The following is a 19,576-nucleotide window of genomic DNA, read 5'->3' as shown; positions in this document are numbered from 1 at the left end:
TGGTTACTGAGACCCTCGAATTCCCATATGAATTGTAGCAGCAGCTAGTAAGTTACTGCAGAGGAGCCCGCTGGGATTGTGATCGAGACCACGTTGAGTATATGGATCGCTCTGGGGAGCACTGCCATCCCAAGAGTGCTGTTATTTGATCCATGAATGTGTGTGGTGTGTCTGTCCAGGTATTTAGGTCTTCTTTAATTTCGTTTCAAAAATGCGTAGAGTTTACATAGTATTATTTTACTTTATTTTTTTGCCTTTATACTGAGTACAAGTGTGCAAGGTACCGGGATCAGAATTGTATTATTGCCCCACCACTTGCTGCCACCATGGACGCTGTAGTCTTTCTTTGCCCTCTGTAAAATCTTGCACAAAATAGGACGTCAGTAACTCTCTCTTGAATGAATGATTATATGATTGTTCGATGATGCTTGAGAGTCCTTGTGATAATGTCTTTTTCCCAAAATTTCCCCTCTTCTTATCTATACCCCTTCTCTTCCTTCCCTCCAGCCTCGGTTTCAGCCTGCCTGTGGCATTGATTTTCCCTGTCTGTGGACTCTTCCTTTCACTAGTTCATGATAATGTTACATGTGGGCTGTGGAAACATTTTAGATGTCAAGAAAGAGCAAATACATTGCATGCTAGTATTTTTAGACTGTGGTATTCTTTTATTGAATGTAATTAAATAAAGCTGACCCCCTGAGCCCTCCCCTGAGCTCTTTTTACCTTCCTACAGTTGATACTGCTCTGGGTGCTGCATGTGCCTTTCCCCAGCCTTCGTTTTCGAGTTGAGTAAGTCACCATCACTGGAGCCCTCTCTTTAAAATGAAGAGAATATTTGCTCCTTCTCCAAGGTTGGGGACTTGGATGAGATGAGGTAACAGATAAAGAATGGAGCCCAAACTCATTCTGACACGTGCTCTTTCCGTTCTTTCTCCAGGGGAAAAGAGTACAGTTCAAAAATATAAAGATTGTGAGCTAATGAGATAGACAAAACAACCGAACATTTATTACATATCCTTTCATGCCAGAAACAAATGTATTATACACACAAAATGGACATAAAGTACGGTAGTACTGTGATTACAAACGTGGGTCCGAGTTCTAGTCCTGCTCTGAATTGACCAGTCCTTTGAGATGGAGAACTGGTAGGTCGGCTTAGCCTCTCACGGACTTGTTTTCTGTCCTGCAGAGACGGGGCTCGCTAGGCGTCACCCCCCCCCCGTAGAGGTGCTGTGGGGGATAAATAACGCGCGTTCACAGCCTGAGCACACCTGCTCGTTCCTCGTAAGTGCAGGATAGCATAGCTTTTGTGGTGACTGTTTTGTGACCGCCCCGTGTTGACTCTCTGCTCCAAAGGGATGCCTTGTGGTTTGGAGATGGGATTCTCACTTCTGTGAATACCCAATGATTGTGTTATTGGGCCCTGCTGATTTTAATCTATTCATTATAAAGTACATATTGTAGATATATTTTTCAACCATGCATGCTATTTTTCTTTTATTATTTATAATTCTACCCTCTCATCTCTTGGTGTGACTTTTCATGGAATTCAGGAAACAGTCCTAAGCTACCTGCCTCTTCACAATTCTCCGTGGTGGTTTCCTTCCCTGACTAGAAGAGAGTTGCATAGGAAATTTTCTTTGTTCCCCTTTTCTTTCTTCTTTCTGTTGACCTTTCCTTCAGTCCATTTACTTACCCACTGATTCTTCTGACTTCTTCCATAACGCATTTCAGGCAGCTTACAGAAAAACAGATACCAAAATAAACAGGTAAGAAAATGGGGCCAAGTTCAGACAGTGAGGCTAAGAGGAGACCCTGTGTGAGGGTTGCAGGCATGAGACACATGCCTCTGCCCTGTGACTTATAAGATCGACAGCAGCAGTGTGCCTCAGGCTTCTAGCAGACACAGGGAAACAGGGTTTGTGGGAGATGCTTACTGGCTGTGAAATTAATAAGTGGCTGAGGAGAAGCCCAGCCTTTCCATCTACTAAGGCTTAGGAGAATATTTTGAGTGTGTTCCAATACCAGAGTATTGCATCTTTTCTTTTGTGAGAGTTCTATGTATAGTTGGTTACACTCTATACCTGGAAATTTCTCCAAAACTGCTTCCCACGTGAGTCCCATGGCTCAGGAATGGGGTGGTTCTGCTCATTGACGGGTGTTCGCCAGAAGCAGAAAATGACAGCCTCCAAGGAGCCTGGGATTTCTCAGTAATGTTTTGTCAGTGCTGTAGATTTCAGAAAATGCTTTCACCATTTCTCTCCATCTGAGGAGGCAGCATGCTCTCTTACCAGCATCAGGAGCTCAGGGCCACGGGATGGTGGGGGCTGACTGCACTGACGTCAAGACAGCTGAGCTAGTCACTGCAGGCGTGGTGGTTTTACATAGTGCATTTCATGTTCTTTAATGGGTTTCAACAGATAGTTAATTAACTGAGTTAATTAACATTTAATAAATATGATGCTTTGTCGAAAAGACAGTTATAGGCAGAATATAAGTTGTGAACACTTTAAAAACAGTTCCATTACTGAAATTTCAGTAGGGAAGATTCTTTATCTTATTTAAGCCTCTCTTTTAAAGTAACAAAGAAACAAGACAGGAAAAGCTGAGGATGATTTCTGTTCTTCCTCTCGGCTTGCAGGTGCCCTCACCCACAGTGGCATCCATCCAGACACCAGCACTGACACTGGCCGTGCTCAGAAATGCCTCAGCCCTGAAGACACAACTGACAAATAGAAGGGGGCCGTGCCCTGTTACAGCAGGTGCTCTCACTTTGTGGGTCCTTATGTAACTGCGTGGTGTTATTCAGGATCGCCCATTCTACACTGTGTGACGCTGCTGTAGTGTCTCCTAGTTATTTGTTTCGGTAAGTACTCGTGCATGTTTATCAATGTGTTTTACTAGACATCTAAAAATGCTTTTTTCAGATGGAAAATAATGTGTATTTAATATAAAAGTCTGAAAAAAGGGGCAGAAGTGTCTATCCTGGTCCCACTACTCAGAGATAATAATTAACAGTTTAACATCTATTTTCTGTTCTTTTCATCAATGTGTATTACCTCTGTCATAAAAACCAGCGAGCCCTCTATGCCTGATTACTATGTGGAGACCTCCATTTTCCATTTGGCTTATTACACATTTTTCTACAATATTCTATCTCCCCTGGCATGATTTTTAATGACCAGTATAGCATTCTGTCTTGTGGAGGCATCGTCCATTTTACTTTGGACTTAAATAAACTTTTAAATTCCAAGTATACTTAACTGATATACTGAAAAGAGAACTGTGGTTGTACCGAAAGGTCCCTACATCCCTTCCCCGTTTTTCCTGAGAGTAAAAACTGCTGACAATGTGGAGTATATATTTCATGACCTTTATGCCTACGTCATATATATATACACATACATACAGACACGTATATGAGAAATCTATGTATATGTGTGTGTGTATATACTTTATTGAAAAATAAAGCCATACTATATGTTTTCTGCAGCTCGGTTTATTCTCTCAGGTGTATATCATAAACGTCCTCCCACTCCAGACTCACCCAGTCCTTTCAGATAGAGGGGTCTCCTGATGTGCAGGTTTGGTCTCTTGTGCAAGGACAACTTTGGTGGGAGAGTGCTGTGGACAAGGCCTTGGGCCACGCTGAAACGCTGGCCCCTTAGTGCCCACAGCTCGCCTTCATTTGCCGCATCATTGTCTTGATGGTGGACACTTAAGTTTTCTCCAATTTCCACTGTCAGAAAGTATGTTTGACTGGCATCCTTCTCGTACAAACATTCCTGTGATATTTTATGAGTATTCATTTAGTTAAGGATTCTGAAAATTTAGTCCCTGAATGTGACAATTACATGCATCACAGGCCCTTTCAATTGACTCTAGGAATTCCTTCTCCAGTGGGGAATGAAAAGGTGTAGAATAACTTATGTAACCAATTCTCTATCGCTGGATATGATTTCACTTCATCTTTTCTTCCCACCATTGTATACAGTGCTGTGTAAATGCTCTGATGAGTACATCTTTTTGAACTGATTTTTTTCTAAACGAAACGATTCCTAAAAGTAGAGTTGAGTCTGTGTGTACACACGTTTTTCAGAGTTTGCATATCCATTGACATGTCATCCTCCAAAAAGATCTCACACAGTTTTTTCTCCCACAGATGGACACTTGCTAGAATATCTTTGAAAAATATTTGGCAATATGATGAGCCAAAGTGCTTTTTCATTGTTTTAGTTTGCATTTGATGACCAGTGAAGTATTGAGTATTTTTCACTCATTAGCCATCTGACTTTTAAAAAGTGAATTATTCCTTTTGTCCTTTGCAAACATTTAAGTGAGGGAGCTTCTGGTTGTTTTGTGACAGCTCTTTGTATGTTATCAACATTAACCCCTTGTCTTCATCAACATGTATCACAGAGCTCTTTCTTGTCATTTCTTGCCTTTCATTTTGTTCCGTAGATTTATTTTTGTTGTGGCCCAAACTAATCTTAAGATAGTAAATGTCTACTTTTTGGTTTAATCCTTGATATTATTCTTAGAAATACGTTCTTATAATGGTATAAATCTCTTCTGTAGGTTTTCTTAATCTCTAAGATGGAGATGATAACAGTACTTGTCATAGTGAGGAGAAGTGGAATTTATATGAGCAAAGAGTTGTATTTGCTTTTATTAGTACTTTCTAGTATTTACATCACTTTCTGTAATTTTTCTTGTGGTCAATATGACTGGAATAGAATTTCTTTTTCCAGGTGATTCTCTGATTGTCCCAGGACAATTATTGAATTCATACTTTGCTCTTTGATTTGAAACCCCACCTGTAAAAAATACTTATGTATACTACAGTCTCTTTTTGAGCTCATGGTTTATTTCTGTCAATCTTACTTTCTTACTCCAGTGCTATATCTCATATATTGTAAAAATTTATTTAATATATGACAGTGTGATTTTTTTTCATTCTTTCTTCCATCCCTAATTTTCTTGGCTAGTATAATGACTTTATTATTCCTGAAGAATACTAAAATACTTTTTTCAAGTAAAAAAAAAAAGATAAGGGTTAACATAGGATATTTTAGTAAGTTTTGAATTATCTTTAGGAGAACATACATCTTTACAAAACTGCTTTCCTCCATAAAATATGTTGATGTCTCTAAATTCACACCTCTTACTTTACCCCACAGTACAGTCCTGTACTTTCTCCATGTATAACATGGGCATTGTTTTTGCATTTATTCCAGATTATTGTTGATGTTTTTGTTAATTTTGTAAGTGAGAATTTTTTGCTATTATATTTTGTAACTGTTAAAACTGACACCTAGGAAGGCAGACTCGGTTTGTAAATACTCACTTTGTAACATGTACTTTAAAATTGCAAATATTAAGTAATTGTTACAGAATCCTTTTTTTTCTGTTTTTAAAAATTTGTTTCCAAGTTTCTCAAAATGGTCATGCTAAGTAGTATAGGTGGGGAGACAGATGGAGCGAGGTAGTGGGGCTCATGTACAAACTGTGAGCAGTTTCATGGCTGCATTTTCAGTGGAAAAGCCACGGAAGATCCCAGGTCAGACCAGGGGTGGTTTTGTATGCACTTGAAAGCCAGCTTTCCTGCATGTATGGTGAAGCCTGGTGGGCGAGGCTGGTAGATGATCAAGGTCGAATGGAGGTTATTGGCTGCAAAATGTGCTGTGTCTGAGAACTGGAGACCATTGCCATGGGAAATGCTTGGTGCCGGGAACAATGCAGGGGAGCTGGGGAGCCTGTGTGTTAAGGATTTTCGAGCCCTGGGAGTGGGAAGTTCAGACTCTGCATTCAGATCTGAGTTTGAATTCATCCTCTTTAGTTTACTGGTCCTCTGACTTTTGTCAAGTTATATACCCTCTTTCAATTCCTGTTTTCTTGTCTCTCAAAATAGGAGAAATACGGCCTGCTGCTAGAGTGTTTGAGCAGGGTAAATAATTTGTGTCTATAAGATGCCACGTACATTCACAATCTCAGTGAGAAGTGGGCTATCGCCTCTTCTTCTGCAAGTTAGTGCTTGACAAGACATGGGGGAAAGCTAGTCCCTAATTTGTGTGTGATGCAAGTAGGAAGAAAATTAACGTCTTGCCTTTCCCTAGCAATATTCTTACTCCTTTGCTTCATTTAGCTCTTTCCTTTTTTCTTTCCCCTTTCCCCTCCTCCACCAAAAGTGAATGAGACTCTCAGAACACTAGATTCAAATTACTTTAAATGTTGGCTCATCCCCATGAAATGACAGTGACATTAAAAAAAACCTGTACACATCCCAGACTTGATTGTATTAGATTTACACACACACACACACACACACACACACACAGAATCAGGCTACATCCCACTTGCAGAGGGAGAAGGACTACTTTTTCTGAGTTTTCATTCACTGAGTGTGAGGACAAAGTCTCTTACGCAGACATTCACCAGTCTTCGTGCATGGTGTTTTTAATTGGATTTCTGCTTTGTGGCCATAGATATAGTCTCCTAATAGAAGAGAGAAAGTGGAGACATAGAGATTCTGGTGAGATATTGGTGTCATCATATTTGAGTTGGAAAGGACTTAAGAGAGCATGGAGTCGTAACTATTTATGGGTGAGAATCCATGATGGTGTAACGTGGACAAGAACCTGGGTCTTCTGCCATCGTGTCCACGCGAGTGAAGAGACAACTGGGCAGGGGATGGCAGGGATCCTTCTTGCTTGAGTTCCAGGGTCTTGCTAATTTTCATTGCTCAGCTGCCTTTAGTTTATGTCCATGAGGCCTCTCATGGGAAGGTCACTCTGTCCTGACAGAATGAGTTTCTTATCAGCAAAAAGCTATGGACCCACTCATATTTCCCAGAGTTTTCTGCTGACCTGCTGACACTTTATATAAATGAGAACTAAGAAACTACTAAATATAAAATCCTTATTGTTATCATTTGCCCTCGAGCTCCATAGGAATGGGGTGCTGTCTCAGGCTGTCTAAGGCTAGATCTGAACAAAGATAGGGTGATAGGTTGTGCTGCTGGACCTCCACAGTCGAAGAGTTTTCCACCTTAGTTTTTAGAATCAGGCAGATGAGTTCAAATCTTGCCTTTACCAGTTATAATCTTTGTGATGTGGGGGAGAAACTGTTCTTTTTTGTGTCCAATTTTCTTTATCTGTAAATAAGTTCAGTATGTATTTTAAGGTTTCTGATATATAATTGAATGAGCTATTTCGCTCATTTATAACTAAAATAGTGATCGTGTGGTTCTATGCTGGTTCTTTGGTACTTGATTACTAAGGGACTCAGCAGTGAGAATGGGGGTGGGGGACCCCTGGATAATAGAGCTTATATTCCAGGATATGCTTGTAAATCAATGGATGTGCAGTGGATTTTTATTAAATATCAACTCCTTTCCTAATCTGCATTGATTGTGTATATATCTTTATACTAATATATGAACAATTTTTATTGCAGTTTAAATCTTATTAGTATTTACAATATGTAGATATAAAAAATATGTGAAATAAAATGATTTGACTTTTATTTTCTTTTCAAAAAGCAACAAAATAAAATAGAAAAAAATTTTGAAGGAGTAGAAATAATTTTATTTCCATGGAATCAATTCCGTAAAATAGGTTTTTTGGTAGTGTTGTTAAACAGCATGTAAAATTGATAGGGTGTGACATAATGGAAATGAGGAAACAGTGGAGACATACTACCTCCAATGCAGTCATTTTATTACCAAGTCCAAACTCGTTCTGCTTGCTGCATGACAAGCCAATAAATCGGGACATGAGATGTTGGAGTAAGGAATAGTGACTTTATTTGAAAAGCTGGCAGACCCATAAGATGGCATACTGATATCCAGGAGCACTCTCTTCCACAAGTCAGAATTCAGTCTCTTTTTACAGTAAAAAGCAGCGGGGGTGTGGTTGGTTGTTGCAAACTTCTTGCTGTACGAATTGATTGTCCGTGAAATCCTTTGTTCTTGCAGCTGTCCATGTGGGTCAAATCATGGTGTCCCCGTAAAACCTCAAAAAAAAAAAAACAAAGGTTATTCTCTATTTTGCAACTTGCCGTCTCTACTTAAGTGTAGAGGAGCTAACATCCTTAAAGATCAGAGCCTGGAGAATAGGCTCTCCTGTATATTTCAGGCTAAAGGCAGCTCTCTTTTACAAAAGGTGCAGAGATAGCAAGTATGAGACTAGAAATCAGGGTACAGGTTTAAAGCCAAACGAACACAGCTAACATGGAGTCAAATTTGTTTTTTCTATTACAACTTCTTTTTCCACCTCATAAATAATTTTAGTAAGAAACATGAGCAATATTTTTGTTTTTGCTTCTTAATAACGGATGAGTGCGCCAACTACAATTTTGTGAGCAGGGATGCTGTGCGTGCCTTGGGGTCACAGCAAACTCTTCTTGGGGATGGCCAACCCTGCAACATGTCTGATGCCCCTTGAGTGTTGGTGAGGGTCCCCCTAGTCAGGGGCTCTCTTCAGGAACCAGCATACGGGCATTGACCGCTGGAGACCTCTTTTTCAGCTGCAGGAAATTTTTTCAGATACTGTGATGGAAAAATCACTCCTGCTGGGGATAATCAGGGAAAAAAACGAAGAGGAAAAGGGCTGGGAGTAGAGTAGATGAGAAGAACAGAAGATCAGGGAGCCTGGGGGCCTGGCAGTGGGGCCTCGGGAGAGAGAGGAGCAGAGGTGGGGAGGGGCCAGGCTCCAGAACCAGCTCCTGCACCTGTCCCCACACCCAAACCACACAGCTTTTAATTGGGCCCAAGACTCTCTCTGGTCTGGATGTCACCCTGGGCAGAACCTTAAGAATCGAAGGTAAGGGGTGAGTAGCACTCACCTAGGGGTTCCCTGAGGACTTTGGTCAAGTCCACAGTGCCTTTTCTAGCCATGTGCCTTCACCGGTTGTTTATCTCAGGATCTGAGAGGCAGGAGCAAGGAACTCATGGAGAGATCTAGGAAGACATCTGGCTGTGTTAAGAGACGACAGTCACAGCGACACGAGGAGTGAAGACACATGCAGCAAAGTAAAATAACTTCACAACTATTGCATCAGAGCTGCAGGTGTGAGAGAGCCTAAGCCTGTATCAGAGTGCAGGGGACAAGCGGAAAGGAATGGTAAAATTAACACTAACAATTGAAATTTTGTTTAATAGCCTGCTACTGTTAATTGTATCACTTGAATGTATGCAGGTGTATTTCAATGGGCATTTATAGGTTCACACAACCACACCAGCCACTCTTGCTCCCATCTAGGGTGGGCTTTCTCAAGCACAGTGCCCCTCCTGCTTGGGTGGGCCAGGCTGCGGGTCCTCGCCTGGTGCCAGGCTGCTACAGGAAACTGAGTCCCCGAGGCACGGCCTGGGAGACATGACAGGAATATCTTTGCTCTTGAATGGGGGCCTCCTTTTCCCCCTGCAGTGCAAGAATGCCGGTGAGTCAGTTAGAAGCATGCATCCAAGTGGTCCTACCATGTCATCACCATCTTGAAGTGGTGACTGAATCTTCTGAATTTCCCCAGAATGTGGTTTACAATCACCTATGTCAAGTGAGTGTGTGTCCCCTTACAAGTGGAGGAATTACTGCCGTTTCCCTGGAACATACTCACCACTAGTCCATCTGATTTTTCTGTGCTAGGATTCAGTATGGCCTGCTAAAAATTCTTCAGTCAGATCTTGAAACCCTGATGAAGAGGATTATTTACTGCATTTCTTTATATGATAGGATTTTACTTTCAAAATTCAGAGTTTTCGGTTCTTGGAGGAATTTTTTCGGGAGTTGGAGAAACAACTTTGCTCTTACCATCTTTGTGACCTGTTGCTATATGCCTCTGACCTGTCTTCGGTCACTTGTGAGGCTGTTCCATTTGTGACCCTGTCCGGGTTGTTCATGTTATAAAACATAAAGTTTGTAAAAGTACAGTCCCCTTTACTTGGAAGATATTCTACAAATACTACCTATATCTGGGTGTGGTTTTAAGAAGACAGAACCATTAGAACATGTCCTTGAAGGTTGCTACTGCAAAATCCCCAAATCAATATTCTAGCTCAACATCTAAAATCTTTCTAATCTACCTTGGATTTGTATGGATAAGTGAAGCAATTTCCTAAGAACTCAAGACCAGGTTTAGAATACAGGCAGGTGTAGCTCAGCAGGTCCTCCCAAGCTGATGCTCTGCCAGAGGGAGGGTCCGAGGGAAGAGGGTGTGTCCTGCCCTCCCTGAGCTGACATTTTCATAGCAAAGACCTTCACCAGGTGAATAAATTGGAGTTTCTTCTAAGAAGAGTGGGTTTGAAAAGAGTCCAAAAAGCGCGGAAGTGACACAATCCCATTTGTCTCAAGTAGGGGAGAGCGGCTGTGGGGCCACTTGGGAAACTCGTGAGTCCAGGTGGGCAGTGTTGGTGGCTTCCACTTGAGCGGTGGGATGGTCAGTGGGTAAAAGCGAACAGATTGAAGGCATGTTTAGATGGTAAAAGGAAAGAATGAATGATGTCTCTTAAGGTAGGATGGAGTAAGACCCAGGTTTCTGTGTGGATTAATGAGGTAAATGATGGTCCTGCTGTGCTCTGAGGAGCGAAAACTGCAGAGGGATTTCTGGGGGAAAACTCATGAGTTCAGCTGTGGGTAAAGTGAAAGGTTGTTGGATGTGTTGTCCGGAGCTCAGGTGAGAGCCAGTAGTGAGTAGAGGAGGGGAAAGAGACCTTCAAATCATTTTGTCTTGTGAACATACAAATAAGTCTGAGTTATGACACACTTAACACTTCTGTATTTTGGATTAAAACCCAGTTACATTTTGCTATATTGACTGCAGGGGTTCTTAATTATTTTTTAATAGAAATAAAATAAATGGAAACAAAATATTGGAGTTAATGAACATCTTAGGGTTGATGTGTGTCCTTGTATTTATTTTGATACCTCATCTGTTTATAACCAAAATCTACAAAAAGTTAGCTTGTTTAGCATAAGAGTTAAACAGAGGGAAGTGACACACACTGTTGGGGGTTGAAGCTGATCTTCTTGGCAAATTATGTAGCCTCTCTGTGCCTTAGTTGCATCTTCTGTGACTGCCCCCTGCCACCTCATCACAGCTGATTTTCTAGACTAGATATTGGGTGGGAGGCTGCTGAAGTGAGTAAGAATAGGTAACTGCTAGGGATACTGAAGAGAGAGACAAAAACAGATTAAAGCCGATAAACTGAGTACAAATAACCACAAAAAAAGAAAAAATCCCGCAGTGCTTTGAGCCACTTACCATAAGGGAAACAAAACCCCGTGGACACAAAGCTCTTGAGCATGTGAGTATTGTGGGTGGGAGGGTTTCATCAGAAAAGTGTTGAGAAAAGGACTTTTGGTTTCCCTTGACGTTTCCAGTAAGGATGGGGAGCAGAAGCAAAAACCCCCGGTTCACAGTAGAAGGTGCTGTTTTTTGCAAAACTGACCAAAGTTTGGAGACCATTCATCAATGGTGCTGGCAAATGAAGAGGCTTCTGGATTTGGTGGGGCACTTACTGTGACTTCCAGGTGACCTGCTGGCTGGGGGCTGTGAGGCGGGCAGTAGGTTTACAGGGTGGCCCGGGCATAATCCCTGGGTCTGAGGCTGCTGGTCTGATTAGCAGACCTGGGCACCCGCAGTCCTAATGGGGCAGCTCGGGATGTGCCCTGGGACACCTGCCCTGCTAAGGGCAAGAAGAGGGCTCCCCTGAGGGGGTGTCCCTGCGGAGAGTGGAAACGTCCTTCTGCAGGGGAAGAAGAGCCTCTGAGCAGGGGGCCGGATGCACAGGCAAGACCAGCCTGAGCACGGAGGTTTTGGGAAGCCAGAAGTCATACAGTCGCCTGAGCAGCCTTGTTCCTACCATAATGGAGGGAAAAGGTGCCGAAAAGTCAGGCTAGGGTCAGACCCTGTGGTGGGTTATGAGTGACAGGAAAGGACTGGTCAGGCAGGCATGAGAGAAACCTGTGGGCCTCCCAGCCGGGGCTTCACGCCGGAGGGAAGAGCAGAGTTATAGACTTTGCCACTTATTAGCTGTGTGAGTTTGAGCAATATCACCCCACCTCTCTCTATATATATCTTCATTTGTAAAGTGACAGAGTGACAAGCTCGTGTCATCAGAAGGCTTAGTTTAGCTCTGATCCTTTTGTCCAGTCCTGCCAGTGCTTCCCTGCAAGGTTCTGCTGCGGCTGCTGTTACCCTGAGATGGGAGGGCGTAGAGGGACATTGTAGCACCCGAGGGCAGGAGGGGGGTGATTTAAAAATAGACATGTAACCGCCTGCAGCTGCAGACCTGCAGTCAGTTTTGTTGACGGTCGTGGAGAGGACTTTGGAGGCCTTCGCTTCATCATAAGACATGTTTTCCCTTGGGGACCGGATTTGACTTTGCAGATTAATGTTGAAAATTTGGGCTTCTGGCAAAGCTGTTTTCAGAAATGGGTATATAGCTAACATATATTATAAAATAAATTGCTTTTATTTAATATGTGGGAGTTTGCAGCAGTTGGAGCATTTCTGTTGGCCTGGTCTCCACGGAGGACATTAGGGTTCAGCAGAGCGTGCGGGAGGGCAGGTAGCCAGCCCTGCTGCTGTGGGGGGTTCTCCCCAGCACGGTGCTCTGCTGAGTTGACACTTCTCTGAGTTTGGTTGCCAATTGAGCAGACAGCAAATTAATGAGTTCTGGTGGGATTGTATAATGACAGGAAGAAAGAGGAAACCGTTGTTTTTCTGAACTAGAACACGCGTTTGGTTCTTGATTCAGTGTGTTCCATTACAGAATTGAGCTGTGTCTATTCTGGGACTTCATAGAAAAAATCTTTCAGACTAAAATTTAATAGTTATGTTTCATTTGGCGGGAGGGCTCGAGCCTGGAAGGCAGCCCCTCAGATCACTCTGAGGGACTGCTCCCAAGAGGCATGGGAGGAGCTAGGATAAATAGTAGCTTTACAACAAAGACCAGGTACTTGGAACAATAAAATATTGCTTGTTATCTAAAGAAAGCCAGATATCTCAAGTTCAATTATTTAGTGCTTTTCTATGTATGGGATGAAGCAAACATATGGGTCATTGAATTCATTTCTTTGGCAAGCACCTAGCTATCTAGGGCCAGTATCCTGTCCTTCCTTATTCTGAGTCCACTCAGAGGGCACCACTGTGAGTGGCTGTGAGGCTGGGCTGCAGGCATGTCCTCACTGGGGGTTGACAGCAGCCGCTGATGGCTTGGTTTCAGCATTTTTTGTTTACTGACATTGTTGTAGTACTTTCATTCACATTGTAGTATTTTCATTCACAGTGCTCCCTCTTTTTCCTAAATTCGACCAATATTTTGAGAGACATTTCATGACCAATTTTGTCCCACGGTGCTAGGATGGCTCAATCCTACTTCACGTGAAGAATTTTCTGAGCTGCCATTCAAGGTGTTAGGTTATTTATCAGGCCCTGTTGATACTAAAAGTTCTCTGGATCGCCTGTCTTACTAGTCTATTATGATCCAGGAAATGTTTACCCTTCGTTGCTAATTCCCATACCTAGAATCACAATATTACAATTATTTTATGCAGGGTTATAAATTTTATCTATTTCTTCAAGATGTTTAGCCATCATCAATCTTGTAGGCCTAGTTACACATTGGGAAATGTAACAGACAACAATTTTATAAAATAGACAGGATGTAAGCAATATAGCTAGTAACGTTAATGAAGTCACGAGTAAGAATTTAATAGTCGAAAAGCTATATTTTTGGGTTAAAAGTTTGCTTGTATTTCTGATTGAGTTTGAGTGATCTTATGAGAAATTTCATATTTATGGTCAGGGTCAGAGCAGGTATTAATTGGCCAGGTGAGGTCTCTCACCTTGTAAGATCAACAGTTGCCTAAACATAGCTATAATTTCTTTTTAAATAACGTTTCTGAGGGCTATCTAGTTTGAGTGTTGGAGTAAGGAAACCCACCAAGGTAACACAGAAGTACTACACATAGGTAATTTATCATAAACTTAACAATTGGAGTAGTTCATAATCAAAATTAGGAGTAATTGTCAAAGTAATTGTTATACAAGCTTGGTCTGGTGTCTTGGGTCAGCTGTCTAACTCAGATCTCATCTCCTTCTGATCCTGGCCTGGTAGCTTTTTCTCCATTTGGGCATTGTTTTAAGGTGAGCAGTGCTCTATAGGCCAGTGCACTGCAGGGGCTGTTTCTGATAGGAAATGAATCCGAAACTACGTTTCCTTCAGCTTTTGTGTGTATGGTCTAGTTAAGAGTACTTGATAAAAGTTCCTTCCATTCAGGTTGGACACAGTTGTTTAAGTAATGCCTGTTCCAGTGTGTATAATCCCCTGGCTGAAGGTCATGGGGCACTGGAAATTTACCCAAGGATAGATTACTGAGCTTCAGAAACAAACCTAGTGGACCCTTTTCACAATTCAGTTAAATTGTACAGCAATGTGACATAACAGCAAGGAATGATTTGGGAAGTGTCTTAGTAAATATAGACCTCGATTAACAGAACTAGAATTTAATATCCACCAAATTAAAGTCTTTTTTTCTCTCTAAAGTTACATTCATTTTTCTCAAATATAGCCAAATCAAGATTAATTTCTTTACAAGTTAAGTCTGATTATTTGATCATATAGGGTTTTTTAAATTGGCTGTGTTGGAAGTTTTAATACGGTGTCTCAGGGTAGAATGTTAATAAGATTTGCTAAGGCCAGGAAAGCCACGTTAAGGGCTTGTCATGGATTTCTGCCTCTTTTCTCTTTAAAATCCTTAAAATACCTTGAGATTCCTATATCTGTTAGGAGATGATCTTCTTCATTTGTTTGTTAGAGCCACTGGGGACCTAAGAGTTTTTAGTCCCTTGAGCGATCATATAGAGAGGAAATATAACTGTTTCAAGTCTGCTTACATAGGTAAAATTTATCAAATTTCTGTGATTCATAACTAGCTTAAGAGGAAGAGATTCTTTATGACTCAGAAACAGGTTGAAACCAGTAGCATTTCAAACGAAATAAAAAGTTATAACCATATTCATCAGTTTACTCAGTCCCACATAACTAATTCTTTTAATCAGAGTTTTCATTACACATTAAAAATTTCTTACCCTGTTTAGTTCAGTGCTATTGTTTGAAATTTATTAGAAATCAGTAAATCTCCATGAAGAGCAAGCATTTTCAAAATCATCAGAAGAAAACAATTAGCTGTCTATATATGACAAAAGATTTAAAAGCATGGTTAAACACTGTTACACAATAATCTATAAAGAAACCTGGTCGCTATACCCAGAATTATCACTGGTAACATTTCAGATATACCAGAATTTTAGGGATTCCATATAATTTCTACAATATCTATATTAATAATATTTTCTCATTCAATATAACCTTAGAAAATTTATGATTCATTTGACAATACCATGTTATTTAACATGGCAAATGAAACTTACTAGTTCAAAATCTCTCCTTGGGATGTTTCAGGGGCCTTCTGTAGCATCCCAAACTTAACTGGAGATTAACAGAACTTTCATTAGAAATTGATACATGGGGAGCTTTTAAAAACATTTCAGAACACTTGGTCAGATAAACATATAGGTCATTGTAAAGCAGTACTTATTCATTAACAAGAAAATACGTCAAAGGTAAAGGCAGAACAGATCAGCTAAGTGGTATAAGAAGTTTTACAATCTGTTACTGAAGGTGGACTAACATTTTAAGAAAATTTTTTCCTCTTAACAGAGAGAAAACCAAATCTATTCTTGTACCAGCTTACTTCTAAGATTCATTTACTTTGCCCAATTTGATTTTAAACTTAGCCAATTCTAACCATGTACAAAACTCTTTCCTCAGGTTTCCTCTTCCACAAGCCTTCCACAGATTTCTATACTCATATTAGTGTGTCCCTTATTTTCTCTTCCATTCAGAAGTAGCCAGCTTCAGGAGAAATTCACTATGTTTCATTAACAAAATATAATTCCATTCTTATATCTTCCTTTACACATTTATATTACTTTGATAGGATACTGAGATCATTCCCTTAGTAATAGAGACTATTTCAGGGTGGCACCAACCATTTATTAATATTTCTAAACACCTTTAGTTTCACTGAAAGAGGAAGTTAAATGTTAAGTAATTCATATTTCAATCTTATTTTATCTGAAAAGGACATAGCTATTTAATAAAATCCTATCATTTAATTTAATTTAGCACAAATCTAGAATTTAAAGATACCAAACATTTACAGATTATCTTAAGCATACATTTAAAAAATATATTTTAAAAATTTACCCAAGACTCTCATCTCATTTGCATTTAATTTACTTAAAATTTTACCAAACCACATTACAGTTATTTTTTTTTTGACAAATCTGCAACAGATATAACAGGATCTTATTTGACCTTCATTAAACCTAGGTACAGTAAAGGTATTATAGATAAGATGGATGATTTTAAAGATGTCTATATTTATTAGAACATACTTAAACTAAACAATATCAAATATTACCTTAATATTGAACATTTTCCATTTCACATGACGCTGAAAGTCAACTTGTTCAGTTTTTATTTCAAAAATACTTAATTTTTAAGCTCTTATTTTTTATGTCAATTGAGCAGAGCTCTTTGACTTTGATTTTTTTTTTTAGCAGTAGAAATATCTCACATCTATAATGTGTACACAGGCTTATAATCAGACAAAAGCTAGAGATCTTATAGCTAAACTTTAAAACTTACTTATAAGATAGGTATAATAATAGTTGGAGTAAGCTGAATTTGCTTGCTCAAATCACTAAAGCTTACTATTTATGAAATTGACAGTTAAGATTGCTTGACAATGTCTGAAGGACACGTCAGAATTCTGAGTTCTAGAATGCCAAAAATTTCTTGGCCCTAAGTTCTATTTCATTGAGCTAATTAATTAGGCTCAGTCCTAGGTCACTGTTTGCTGTATTTACATTTCTGATCAGCAAGACAAAGATATGCTCTTCCAGTTCCCCAGAAAACTGCTCTGTCACCCAGACCCAATTTTATGTCCTTAATTGGCATGTTTTTATCAATGAGAACAGCTGTAAACAAAGAATTCCATGTTTTAAAACTTTAAGGTTTACTTTATCATGTCTTTGAAAGCTTGCATAAGGCATTTAGCAAGGTCTCTTTTCCTTGAGTTATAAGTTAAACCCAGGGTAAACTTTTATTATATTTTTTATTAGCCACTGAATATTAGTTTTCAGTTTTACATTATATTGGACGGCTCATGTAACTCTACTGGTTTCCTTTACTTTGTTCAATTAATGTTTTCTGAGGGACAGATATGGGCCCAGCCTTATAATACCAAGAAGGGGAAGCGTTTTTCCATTGAAACATATCTATCCCACAACATAATTAAGCAAAAGATTTATATAAAGACCATTTAAATATACCAACTTTACAAAATTTATCTCAATTGTATTAAATCTTATACCTTTCATTTTTATATTTATTAGGTTTAATCAATAATTCTTATTTCTAGAAGGAATGCCAGAAGCCTTTTTTTGGGGGGGCATTGTATCTAATTTTATAGAACAGTCTCTAGGATGCCCAAATTTCAGCCAAAGAGCTTAGGCCATTTTCAATTTTTAATTTGATTAATTGGTCTGTTGTCCCAATCATTGTTCAAGTATTTCAGTCTATACATACATATATTTTAAACTGTGGTAAATAAAACGGACTTGTTTGAACTTTAATGTTGGGGGGCAGTAGGTGATCTCTTTGGCACCTTTTTTTTTTAACTTTACATAGTGTTGTATGAAAACCTTGTATCCAAATCCAAAAATATCCATTTTATTTACCTCATTCAAAATAAATATATAAAAATATTTATCCATTTGGGATAAGCCCTGATCTTTTTTTTCGACATTTTTACGATACATTTTCCAGTTATTCAAACTAATTAACATTAATTATTCAAAGTTTATATTAGCATCTCCAGAACCATTTATTGGAAAGGAAAAACACAAATGTAGCTTTTCAAACCAGTATTTTTTTTTTAACTAAGTTCTTAGGTTAAACATTAGATATACTTTTCTACCTTTAAACTTGATTTTAATAGGTACCAATAAAACAGATGTTTATAATGAGATCTCTTTCAACTTTCACAAATTTAAAAGTTTTTCCAAATTAAAGGATCCATCATTTGGCCATCAATTTATGTATATATATATAAATATTTATATATATATATAATATATATATGTGGTGATTTTAAAACAATAAGTTGAAGAGGCCCTTCCACATGAGAGTGGGGGCGTTGCCTAAATAAATTTCAAAGTTTTACTCTCCAAAAGCTAAAGGCCTTTGTGGTCCAGGCTGATGCAACAAAATTTAAGATGGTAAAATATCTGAATATTGGTACAAAGAATTGCTTAGAATCCAATTTATTTGAGTGGCCACCATATGTACAAAATACTTCTACCTTTTGTATGGCAGAGTCCAAGGTTCCCTTTAAAAAAAAGTACACATATATACACATACATACACACACTTAAAACACCTAGAGAAAGATAAAACATTTACATTTCAAGGACACAGGAAGAGAAATCCAAGTCACCCCTAAAGGGGATTTTGTTTTTATAATTTCAGAATTCCAAAAAATGTTTTTATCAGGCCTGGTTAGTTACTTTCAGAGTGAGTTTTTTTTTTCCTAATTCCCAATTAATGTTGTAAGTTTTGTACGTATATAAACCTGGCTGGGGTAACAGTTGGAGGCTGGCAATCTGTCATTTCTTTTTATTTCTTTTCTGTTTTTAATTTTTTTGAAAGTTCTATTCCCCATTGTAAGGTCGGGTTCTCAGAATAAATTTGCTAGTAATATTTCCCGCAGGAACAACTCTATGGCATGAAGTCTTTGCCTCTACCACTCCTGCAAGATTCTCTGTACCTGAGAAAGCTGTTTCCAGCCAGGAGGAGGGCCTCATTTTTGGAGTTGAAATGTTCCTCATAAGAGATTTACTTTTATCCTGAAAAATTAAATGGAGGTAACCAAATTGAGGAAAACATTATAACAGGCTCTTACTTAACCACTCAGTCCTGAACACAGTGTCTTTCAACTTGGACCCACTTGGGACGTCTCCACTGGGTGAGTATTTTCCTCATATGTTTCCACCAGCCCCACTTCAGACGTCTCCTCAAGGTGGGTTTTTCCCGTTATCATTCAACCAGGCCCCACCCAGTATGTCTCCACTGGGTGGGTAATTCACCCCAGTTTCTTTCAACTTGAGGGCCACGTACCTGGATACACCGCCAGAAAAAACTCAGGATCATCAGCCAGTATGTGAGATCCGAGAAACAGGAGAGAGACACCCAAATTCATCTGGACTCCCCGAGGAGGCTGATGGGCACAAAGGGCCACTGCTGGTACCAAGGCTCCGGTTACTCGGAGAGTTGAGGTGGAGAGAAGTCTGCTCTGGATCCCTTCATGGTGTCCACAACTGTTGACTGAAATACATGTGCAGCCTAAAAGTTAAGAGTTATGTTTTATTTGGTGGAAGGACTCGAGCCGGGATGACAGCCTGTCAGATCTCTCTGAGGGACTACTCCAAAGAGGTTGTGGAGGAGCTA

General features: G+C 39.6%; 1 long non-coding RNA gene across 1 annotated transcript in view; it reads left to right on the top strand.

The window, feature by feature from the left end:
• The window catches only part of LOC140689666 (uncharacterized), a 53,761-nt gene that overhangs the window by 20,382 nt on the left and 13,803 nt on the right, over window positions 1-19,576 (top strand). Inside the window, exon 2 of the long non-coding RNA XR_012064683.1 lies at window positions 2,642-2,866. This is a non-coding gene — a long non-coding RNA (uncharacterized lncRNA). The remainder of the gene's footprint in view (window positions 1-2,641; window positions 2,867-19,576) is intronic.

This window comes from Vicugna pacos, chromosome 27 (assembly GCF_048564905.1).
Source record: "Vicugna pacos chromosome 27, VicPac4, whole genome shotgun sequence".
In the NCBI taxonomy this organism is placed as follows: domain Eukaryota; kingdom Metazoa; phylum Chordata; class Mammalia; order Artiodactyla; family Camelidae; genus Vicugna; species Vicugna pacos.
Note: the sequence above shows the minus strand (reverse complement) of the source record. Positions and strands in the feature narration are given on the sequence as shown.